Source organism: Ischnura elegans, chromosome 4 (genome assembly GCF_921293095.1).
Source record: "Ischnura elegans chromosome 4, ioIscEleg1.1, whole genome shotgun sequence".
Taxonomy (NCBI): domain Eukaryota; kingdom Metazoa; phylum Arthropoda; class Insecta; order Odonata; family Coenagrionidae; genus Ischnura; species Ischnura elegans.
In genome coordinates this window covers 132,396,802-132,405,283 of record NC_060249.1, presented here as the reverse complement: position 1 = coordinate 132,405,283, position 8,482 = coordinate 132,396,802, and positions in this window count along the sequence as shown.

Genomic DNA, 8,482 nt, shown 5'->3' with positions numbered 1-8,482 from the left:
AACAATAATATAAATTTCCAATTAATATTAACTTATTTTTCGTATCAAATACGATCAAACATATGAGAAAGTAGAAAATGTTCTCTTGGTTCATTCAAAATCAGTTGTTCAAAATATGTCCAAAAAATAAACAATGCAGTCATTTTATATGCATTTATGTATGTTTTAAATAACTAATTCAGTTTTATGATATGTATAATTTTTATTTACTATCGCTAGTATAATCTCAAATTCCAATGTTAAAAAAATTAATTGCTTTAACAAAATGTGAAATAACAATAAAATTATTGCAAACACATAAAAAATAGTTATAAATTCAGAATGAGCGGGTCAAAAACAATAAGAATAGACCTTTAGGTCAAATATATACATAATAACAACGGCGTAATTAATTTTGGCCAGCTTTTTTCGATTTGGGACCACTGTGCGCCGCCGCGATAGGAGCCCGTCCACACCTCTGGGAAAGGAAAGGGAAGGAAGGGACGGGACGAGGGAACGACACCTCAACGCATTAGAAGCGAAGAGGGCCCTACTATTAGCGAAACCAAGCATAAGCAATTAAAGTTCTAACGACCTTGGAGGATTATTCTATGAGGAAGAATAATCCAACGATCAGATCGTTAGATATCACCATCAGACAATGTGTTCGGGGGTCCAGGGCGGATCCCCGCAAGGATACCTCTCGAGGACCGGGAACCAAGTCTGAGACTTATACGCCCGAGCCTCTCGAGAGGGGGAGGACAGATAGGAACAAAGGATAGAGGCATCGCCGCGATTAGAGCCCGACGACGCCTCAGGGAAAGGACGGGGAAGGAAGGACGGGACGAGGAATCCTGCACCGTCACAAAGGCGGGCAGGTCCTACTATTAGCGAAACCAAGCAATATGCAATTAATATTCTAACGACCTTGGGGGATTATTCTACGAGGAAGAATAATCCAACGATCAAATCGTTAGAAATCACCATCAGACAGTCAGATTCAATAAATCATTCATTGTGACTACATGTCACGAATGGAACAACATTGACTTACCGCTACGTAAATCATCATCACTCGCCTCCTTCAAAAGGGCACTACTCGTAAAACTTCTTCGAGAACAACGACGAGGCATGTAACATCATGGGAACATTCGGAAATATTCATCACTTATCTCCTCCGGCTTCATCTAATTTTGTTTTTCTTTCCAGGTACTTGGTGACATTTTTTTGCATTTGTATGCATCCATGTTTACATTAGCTCTTTCTCAATTGGTTTTCTATGGGTTTTCACGTCCCCCTTCTTGTGTGGCTGTTTCCCTGCTGTGGTTTTTTTTTCCAATAAAGACGAAAGTCAATATCCTTAGGTTTTCCCACGCTTGCTCACATATTTTTACACTTGGTAAATGGTAACTTTGTTAACTTATAATTTTGTTTGTTGACTGAAAACCGAACTTCTATGTCTCGTTTGCTATAATTGACTGCATGTACTTCCAAGAGCAACTTGACAATGTATTTAACTGCAATAATTTAATGTTAGACGAGGCGTTAGATGGAAGACGGGATTTTCTAGTTCCAATCTCACCCAATAAAGACGTATTATTATTATAATGATTTGCGCTGTCATTCAATATGTATTGAGTGGAATAAGTGTCATGAATACCTTATATAATGCATTATTAGTCCGTTCAAATTTTGATTAATGACTTTTTCCGCCATGATTCTTAGATCACAATCGTATCTCCTTATAAAGGTCTTCCTTGAGGTCATTTCATAACTAGCCGTATCTTGAAAATGTATTCCTTTTCTCTACGCTACTTTGGCCAATAGTACTCTCTCTAACGTACTGTCCAGTATATAAATTTCCAGCTTGCATTGTTTTGTATGGGTTGAGCTTTGCGTCGAAATGAATTTCTAGGATAATTAACTCTATAACTCTTCGGCTCAACTTTGTGGAAGTTCATTGTTAACAAATGAAATAAAAACTATGTACTTATCCGCCAATTTATTCTCGCGGTAAGTACTACTAGTTTTGATTCAGCGGCGTCATCCCTTGTACCTGATTTTACCGCGAGAATAAATTTTTGGATAAATGCAAAGTTTATTCTTTTCAATTGTTTCTAGGATAAGCTAGACGAAATTCGCAGATGACGTCAATCCATGTGCTACTAAGATGTTATTCTTTAGAGAAAGCGTCATTCAGAAGAAAAAGTCATTTGTGGCAGCGAGGGAGAAAGGGTGGTGAAGAGGAACGCGACGCAGGAATCCACTCATGGCTTAGCGTCCCGTACGACGGATAGTGTATGTATGTAATGTACTAGAAGCTACGAGCTCAGTGCAGCGTGGCAAGAATCGTGCTGTCTGCTGCCAGGAGTGTTACATGGGACTTAGGAGTTGGATGCCGGCATACTAGCTGTACAAACTCCATCTCCCATTTATTTTCCGATTAAATCATTAGGGGTTCTCACGTGAAAATTTATCGATCTCAATTGTTGGAAAGCGCTGTTTATACTAAAGACGAATTACGTATCAGCATCAGATTTCACTTCTGTTTGTAAAAGTTTGGAGAAGTGCTTTTGAGCTTTTAATGTGGAAGGGACGGACGGGTTTTAAAATCTGAACGCTGGTTACCGTTTCATTATCATCATCATCATCTCTGGTCAACAATCCTAGGATTGGTTTGACCCAGCTCTCCACTCAATTCTCCTATATAAGCTAATCTTTTCACACCTACGTATTTCTTCTCTTTCACATCTCTCTTTACTTGTTCCATATATTTTGTTCGAGGTCTTCCTTTTCCGATCTTGCCTTCCACTTGTCCTTCAATGAATTGTCTTCATCAGGCCATCATGTCTCAAGATGTGGCCTATAAGGTTGTTCCGTCTTCTTATTAAGGTTTTCATGAGGCTTCGCTTCTCTCCTACTCTTCTTAGGACTTCCTCGTTACTAACTCGGTCGATCCATTTGATTTTCATCATTCTTCTGTAGCACCATATTTCTAAGGCCTCTATCCTTGCTTTCTCCACTGCAGTCATTGTCCATGCCTCACTTCCGTATAGGAGCATACTCCAAATGTAGGTTCTTATAAATTGTTTCTTTACTTCTATATTTAAGTTTCCCGATGTAAGCAGGTCTCTCTTTTGGTGGAATGCTCTCTTCGCCTGGGCTATCCTGCTGATAATTTCTTTCTTACTTCTCCCGTCACTAGTTACCCCTCTTCCCAAATAACCGAATTCATCCACCTCTATCAGTTTTTGCTTCCCTATTTTAATGTTAGCCCTGACTTCTTCTCTTCTGCTGTATACTAAGATCTTGGTTTTCTTCGTGCTTATTTTCAGTTGATATTTACCCATTACCCTACACACATTAACCAGAATATTTTTCAAATCCGTCTCTGTTTCTGCTATGACGGCTATGTCATCGGCAAATCTTAGCATGCTAATTTTTCCCCATGGATATTCACTCCCAATGCCTTTCTTTGATTTCATTAATGGCTTTCTCAATGTAAACGTTGAAAATTTCGGGTGACAATGAACAGCCTTGTCGCACTCCTTTCCTAATTCTTGCTTCTTCACAGCTGGACCCTGATTTTTTCACCGCTACTTGGTTTTTGTATAAACTGTGGATGATTCTTCTGTCATAATAAAGAACCCCAATTTCCTTTAGGATTCCAAGCATTGTGCTCCAATCCACGTTGTCAAATGCTTTCTCTAAGTCCACAAACGCAACGAACGTTGGTTTGTTCTTTTCCATTCTCTTCTCTTTGAGCAGTCTAAGGGCCAATACTGATTCCCTTGTGCCTTTGTTTTTTCTGAATCCTAATTGGTCCTCACTCAAGTACTCTTCTGCTTTTCGTTCTATTCTACTATAGATGATCCTTGTCAGTATCTTCGACGTATGTGTAGTAAGGCTTATGGTCCTAAAGTCTTCGCAGTTCTCCGCTCTTTTCTTCTTAGGAATAGTGATTATAATGTTCCTCTCGAAGTCCTTTGGTATTTCACCTGTCAAATACATCCCGGTCAAGGCGAATGATTTTTTCTCTGTGGATTTTTCGCACAATTGTGCATTGCGGGTGACTCCCGTAAAGTTATCACCGTGGCTAGTCCCGGTATACTTAAATTCTTATCTTAAAATTGGGGGTCCAATGTCATCGGCATCCACTTCCCTCTCGTTTTCGATAGCATTCGTTCTGAGGTTGCTTCCTTCTTACAAATCTTCCAGATATTCCTTCCATCTCTTCTCTTTTTCTTCGTTTTCAATCATTAGTTCTCCCTTTTTGTCCCTAAGGGTATTACATCTTACGCCTCTTTCCTTAAAGTGGTTTCTCACTATCCTATAGGCGGCCTCTACTTTTCCATGCTTAAGTTTTTTTGTACGTCTTCACAAATACTTTTCATCCACGTTTCTTCAGCCTTCCGCGCTTTACGGCATATTTCGTTCCTTATTCTCTTGTAGCAATTCTGTTCTTCCTCTGTTTTTGCAGCCTTGTATTTTCTTCTTTCTTCAATGAGATCTAATACTTCCTGCGTGATCCATGGCTTTTCATAACGACTCTTCTTTTACCAAGAACTTCCTCAGCTGCTGTTTGCAGATCACATCAATTGGTTTTCCAAGTCTCTTCTATTGGTTTATTGGTCGTATCCTCCCCTATTTTCTTTTCTACAGCCTCTTTAAAAGCCAGTTGATGCTGAACCTCCTTCGATTTTTCAACCTGCCATATGTTTTTCACGGCTTTCTTCAATTTTTTACAATTTAAGGTGGCATTTCATCATAAGTAAGTTATGGTCACTATCGATATCTGCCCCTGGATAACTTTTGCAGTCCTTCACCTGGTTCCTGAATCTTTGTTTCACTAGAATGTAGCCAATTTGGAATCTTTTAAGGTCTCCTGGCCACTTCCACGTGTATATTCTTCGCAGGGGGTTTTTGAATAAAGTGTTGCATTTCATTATAAGCGGAGAAAATGATTTTTAACCTGTGCAGCCACATTTATCCTGCATCAGCATTCATTTTACGTGCAATATCGCCGCTATCTCAGCTTTAGTTTTCGTTTCTTGTACACTGTTTAAGCAATTGATGTCTTGTAGTGGCGTTTGTGTGTGTATATATATTATACTCGCTTTGATCGCTGGGGGGGCTCTGCCCCCCCTAGACCCCCCCGAAAAAGGCCTGCGGCCTATTATGCTCACTGTGGGAGGCCTTACACGTTTAATTTGCTACTTGTTACTAAAGGATCGTTTACTTTTAAGCTGGCTAGCTTAGGTTTAAGCAATATTTCCACTTTCACGTAAAACGAGCGCATGGTACGTAGGCTACAATATGAATGTAAATATTTATAAAGAGAAACGTTTTTCTGAGAGGCTAAAAAAGTAAAATAAATTTCTATGAGTTTCTCTAACTTATTCAATTCAAATACAAAAAGCGTTGAGACCACGTTCCACTGTAACACCCAATGCATACGTAATATCATAACATAACGACTTTACGTATTACAATGAAAAACACGTTTAGTTATTATTTTCCACAAAACTCAACCAAATTCTTATATCATATACGAATAAGATGTAACAGCTGTTCCCCTTCGTAAGCGAATTACGTAGGGACTGAATATAAATATCTAGAAACAAATGCGCCTTAGCATGAATTGGGGCTAGTATGACGAATTTTATCGAAATACTATTGATCGTGATCGCGAATGATTTCACTTCAGAAATACCTCTATTTAAAGTTTTAATGAATCGGGATACACAAATATCTCTGCTTTAATATCCAACGCAATGCGCAATAAATCTGGTGAGTAACGGATCACAGCCTTTGGTGCACAAGACATTGTGAATGTCAAGATTTCGATAATTTTCACAGTTGAATAACTTAGTCACTCAAGGAAACGTGATTTTCGCAAGACAAATAATTGAATAAGAAATACCTTTACTTGCACTTATCTTCCATATTGTATTATTCACTGCCTATTCACTCCTGCAGCTCGCGGATAACATTGTACATTAAAAAAGACATTAACGGAAAAAAGAACGTAAACAAAAATAAAAAGTTATCACCATCACAAAACACGATAATAAAATCATTTTTACCAACCTATATTATGTAAGACTTGTTTAAAAGTCTTTCTACTACAATCGTCTATCGCCAAAAAGATACGAACTATAGTAAACAGGACGAATCATATTTCTAAATTGGCATTTAGTGCACTTGTTAACTTTGAAATTAATAACCACCACACTTTCGATGTAACATACCAAAAACAACTAATTTCCTACCTTATACTTCTCCGCTTTTCATTTGAATGCGCTTTGATTTATGCAGATGTTTGTTCTTGCGGAAAGAAGACGCAAAGAAATAGACACTTAAAATATTACTTTCTTAATTTCCTTCCATATATTTGTCAGTTTTTCTTTTTAATTCCTTTATCTTCTTTCCCAATTTAGCTCCTCTTGTTTGCATAAACAAATATGTTGCTATGATTGTTCGTTTGTATGACTGCCGCGCCGCCATTGGAATTTGGTGGCCATTTTTTTAACTAATCCCCATACTCAATTTTATATGAATAGACAGATAAATAATTGTAAATTTAATGTTTTCGTAATTTTTCCTGGGGTTTCAGACAATTTTAGAGGGGGTCTTCATTAGACTTTTTGCCGTATCCCGTCTCGTTCACCCCAAACATTTGTATGAGTGAGTGAGTGAATGAATGAATGAATGAGTGGTCGATAGGGGACTTTATGATAGATAGATAATAATGAATTGCTGTGCGTTAGTCTCGCTAACAATCGAGAACGGCTGGATCATTTGCGCTAATTTTTGTTTTAAAATATTTTGGGAGTTTCGGGAAGGTTTAAACTGTGAGAGTGCTAGGTATTCCTCAGGGCCGATGAGGCCCTGGAATGGGCGCTGACTCATTTCCATTAGAAATATAAGTAAAGTTCCTCATACATATCTGAAGGCTTTTTTCTTTTACACATTTAAATTAGTAATATTTATAGTTGAAACATATACCATTGAAAAGATAAATAAATATTAAATGCACATTCTTATTCTTGAAATCAAATTTCGTTTTTCATATAATTTACTGCGTATTTTGAAGAAAACATTCATAAAAAACCGAAATTTTAGCGTTTTCGGCTTAATGTTCCATTGACGACCATCAGTGTTGTTAATGTAGTGTAACATCTATTTCCAAGTTTATTCACAAAATAAATCCTTTGCTTTAATCGTTAAAAAGTTCATTTGTCGTTATTTATGCACAAGCTTACTGTGCGAAAACAATTTTCACTTGCTTTAGGCTATTTTCGTTACCAAATGTTAATTGTTTATGCTAAGACAGCCATTCATGTATGTAGTTTGGCATAGCAACACTATTTACCACTAAGTGCGCGTGAAATTTCTTATGCTTGATTAATTACGATGCCCGACCTAACTTGTGTCGTCGAATTCAATCAAACGAGCTACCCTACGTGCTAACTGTACCCATGACCAGTGAGAGACAGATAATAATGATAGAGGTATTGGTATGGCAGAATTGCGTTATGAAGTGACAGGAAAAGAAGCGGATAGCGTTTGAACAAAACTGGTTCCGTGAACATTAAACACAACAGCGAACACGACACACAAAAAAATCGATTAAGACGCAGTGCTCCTGTGATCCTGGAACGAGTATCTTTTAAATACGATCAGGTTGTAAAAAATAAATTACGATACGTGACTTTACTTTTATTTTTTATCTTGAGTCGAAAGTAAATATATTATTCCAAATAGAGTTTATTGGTCCTTTCCTGAAGTTGCCATTCTTAGCCGACGCGTAGTTTTAAATGTGAATTCCATATTTCGGTTAAGGTGCGTTTGGTGGGGACATGGAGCAGGTAGTCCGAAGATGGGCGTGGTACACCCTCCGTAGGGTCCTTAATCCTCAACCCTTTCCTCGACGCGTTCGCCCTCGCTGGCCCGTGTCTTGGACCCTCCCAGGGGGGGGCCTCCCTCCCGAAAAGTGACCGCTATGACTGCAATTTGGAAATCAATCAATCAATCCAATAATCAAAAAATGACTGTTTGCATAGTACTCCTGTCAATCGTGCGATCAAGTACGTCTTTGAAGCGTGATTCTGCGATGAAAAATAACGATTTTGTTAACTTTGCTAAACACGTGGCTGTGGACCACCGGAAAATGGCAACAGCGCTTTGGAATGGGCAAAGTAGTGGGCTGCTTGAATGAGTTACGAGCATGATTTTGCCATCTGGTACCGCTCATTTGCACGCCAAGGCTTCAGTTAATTTACCTTCAGTTCCACATAGTCTCCGATTAGATAACTTGCGTCGAGATAAAGGGTCAATTATTCCCTATGACGGATATTGAAGGGTTAAAGCAGTCGAACTACTTCAAAAAGTCAAAAAACACCCGAAAGGTGGATAGGTTGTGTGAGTTTTAGACGGTGATTGCGAGTCCCTTTACGTATTTTCTCCAGAGAAATGAAATAAAATTGTTGCAAAGTTCTTT